At 54.5% G+C, this 3,005-nt stretch overlaps 1 non-coding gene across 1 annotated transcript; it reads right to left on the bottom strand.

The window, feature by feature from the left end:
* Positions 1-394: 394 nt before the first annotated feature.
* On the bottom strand, positions 395-467 carry trnar-ucu (transfer RNA arginine (anticodon UCU)). The gene has a single exon. It is a non-coding gene; the product is annotated as a tRNA-Arg (tRNA).
* Positions 468-3,005: the final 2,538 nt, after the last annotated feature.

The raw sequence follows: 3,005 nt of genomic DNA, 5'->3' as shown, positions 1-3,005 counted from the left end.
TCTCATCCAGGCCCAACCCCTATCCTCTCACCCTGCATTCCCCAAAGCCAATCCACCGAACCTGCACATCTTTGGACTGTGGGAGGAAACCAAAGCACCCGGAATACCCCATGGAGAGAATGTGCAAACTCGACACAAACAGACACCCAAGGGAGGAATCGAAGCCAGGTCCCTGACACTGTGAGGCAGCAGTGCTACCCACTGAACCACCATGCCATCCCCAGGAGAATCTCAGTAGGTTTTCAGCCATTGTGACTGTGCTTTCTCTTTCAAAGAATTCACCTCAATCATGCAAATCTTGTGTAAGAAATCATTGAGCACCACTTCCCATCAACTGAATGCAGATTTTCCCAAAGTAGACTAGCAATCAAGTTGACACAGGGCAAGTGACAGACACCCCAAATGGGACTCGAACCCACAATCCCTGGCTTAGAAGGCCAGTGCCTTATCCATTAGGCCACTGGGGCTACATGTGTGATGTTAAAATGGCAGCTTTTAAGTTTTGTTTTGTTTTGCACAAACACACTGACTGTGGCTCAGCCAGCACAGAGTCAGTGCCCTGGACTGAGGGGATTCTGAATCTCCTGGTTATATATGTTTTTCTCTTTACCCCCGCACTGCTGCCTAACTGTGGTAGTGCTTATATTTTCCCAGCACCCATGTTGTGTGTGTGCAGGTGTGAGACACAGTGAAAGACAACAGATGTACAAATCTTTATTCAATTCCCACCACCAGGAAGAAAGGAAACACCCGAGTGGCCAGTGACAAGCATCAAAGGGCAATGCTGTGTGACCAAACAGTGAGGGGGAGGGCACTCTCTGAACAGCTCAAGGATGTTGGTAGACACTGCGTGCTCCTTCTCCAGGGACACCCGGGCTCGAATGTAACCATGGAAGAGGGTCAGGCGATTGACCCGAACAACCAGTTTGGCCAGGCCCAGGAGCAGACCCACGAGGAGATCCTCTGACCAACCCTCCCCCCTCGGCACTGGGTGCCCAATGATGGGGAGTGTGGGGCTGAAGTCCAACCAGAAACGGAGGAGAAGGTTTCCCAGAAAGCTAAAAAGGGAGTGCAAGCGCCCTGTTCCATGGACTCCACAGCACCACAGAACAAGCAGTTGGGCTGGGAGTCCGTGAACCACCACAATCTGTGGACTGCCGCGTGCAATACCCTCCACCCCAGATCCCCGTGAGAAAGGGGGAGGACTCCCATGTAGAGAGCCCTTCACTGGGGATGATCCCCACCGCCCGGTGGTAAATGGGCACGCCAGGGTGTGTCCGGGAGGTGGATGAGGGTGTGCAGCAGCAGTCTGTACAGGGCCCTCTGTGATACACCCCTGAAAGGGACAAAACTAAAACTCCGGAGACAGCTCAGGTTGTGGGGCACAGGCTCCCGCAGGAAGTACAGGACCCTGGGGCCAATGTGAAATTCCGTCTGGTCAGGAGTGAGTGCAGATGGGATCCCACCGCACACCTGAGCATCCTCCAACTGGGGCACTACGTGGGGTCTGAGCACCGTCGTTTTAAGGTGTCGGATGGTGGTGGCCACGTACCGGACGTCTACCGCTGCCCTGCTCGCTATATCCTGCGGCAGCGTCCAGCCCAGGCCCACACCATCCAGCACGTCCCCGACCCTGGTCACCCTCGCAGTCACGGCCCTCCCCTCCGACAGTCACTCGAACCCACGAGTACGGAGGTGCTGATTCCTGAGCAACGTCTCCATGACGACAGTCGCTACTCCTGCCGGAGGGTAGGCGTGACGCGATTCGACCATGTTCCAGACCGTGAGCAGGTCCTGGTAAAAGACAGGCAGTGTCCTGAGAGTGACCTCCAAACCATCACGGTCCCTGAACAGGAGCTGAGTCTCGTAGTTGAGGTTACGCACCTGGTGGAAAAAATACGTCGCCAGGGCACCCCGCCGAGGGGGAGGCTCAATGTAAAGGTATCGCTGCAAGGTCTGAAGGTGGAACGTCGCTACCTGGGTGTGAACGCACACCAGCGACTGACCGCCCTCCTCAATATGGAGACTCAGGACCTGCGCAGTGACCCAGTGCATCTTTTTGTCACAGAAGAAGGGAACCAACATTCTCTGGATGTCAGCGACAAAACCAGGAGGAGGGACCAAAGTGACCAGCCGGGACCACAGCATGGCAGGCACCAGCTGGTTTATGACCAACACTCGACTCCTGTGAGACAGCACTCGGAGCAGTCCTGTCCAGGGCGGAACCTGTAACTAGAGTGGGTGTGATGGTGGGGCGAATGGGGGTGGAGTCATGAGCAGGGGTAGTGTTCCCCTCGGGGTTCTGGGGGGTGGGGATAGTGACAGTGGGTTCTGTGGGGGGCACGTCAGCAGAATGCAGGGGAGTGGTGGAAGTGGTGGTGACCAGGGCAGTTGGGGTGGCGGAAGTCACTGAGCATGTGGCATCAGCGATGATGTGAAGGGCGGAAGTGATGTCACGTGTGATGCATGAGGAATTGTGAAGGTTGGAAGTGGTTGTGGGAGTGGCCATGATGGGGCGGAAGTGACATCATCAATCAGCGTGAAAAATTCAGTCAGCATGGATTGAGATGAAGTTGACATGAAATGAAAATCTGCAACAAAGCCCAGGCTTAAAACCCAAGCCCCCCAGATGGGACTTGAACCAACTATTACAAGCTGAAGGAAGCCAGTGCCTTTTCCATTAGGCCCCTAGCCCTTCCACCTTGGACTCCCTGTGGAAAGTGTTGACCTCAAAGTATGGAGCAGCTGCTGTCAAGGTGTAACAGTTAAAGAACACTGTCTAAGGCCTTTCTGACCAGTTATGACATCGTCCCTTCATTTCTCAGACTCTCTTGGTGCCTCAGAATGAAGAGAAATCGTTTCCTGCCTCAGGAGAAAGATCTGCCCGAACTTGTGAGACCCCCCCTTTGTGGAAGAGTGCCAGCCCTATATCGGGACAGGAAGGAGATTCCAATTTCTGGATTAGTGGTGCTGGAAGAGCACAGCAGTTCAGGCAGCATCCAAGG

The sequence above is a fragment of the Chiloscyllium punctatum genome, chromosome 18 (assembly GCF_047496795.1).
Source record: "Chiloscyllium punctatum isolate Juve2018m chromosome 18, sChiPun1.3, whole genome shotgun sequence".
NCBI lineage: Eukaryota > Metazoa > Chordata > Chondrichthyes > Orectolobiformes > Hemiscylliidae > Chiloscyllium > Chiloscyllium punctatum.
The sequence above is the reverse complement of the archived record's forward strand: the minus strand, read 5'-3'. Positions and strand labels throughout refer to the sequence as shown.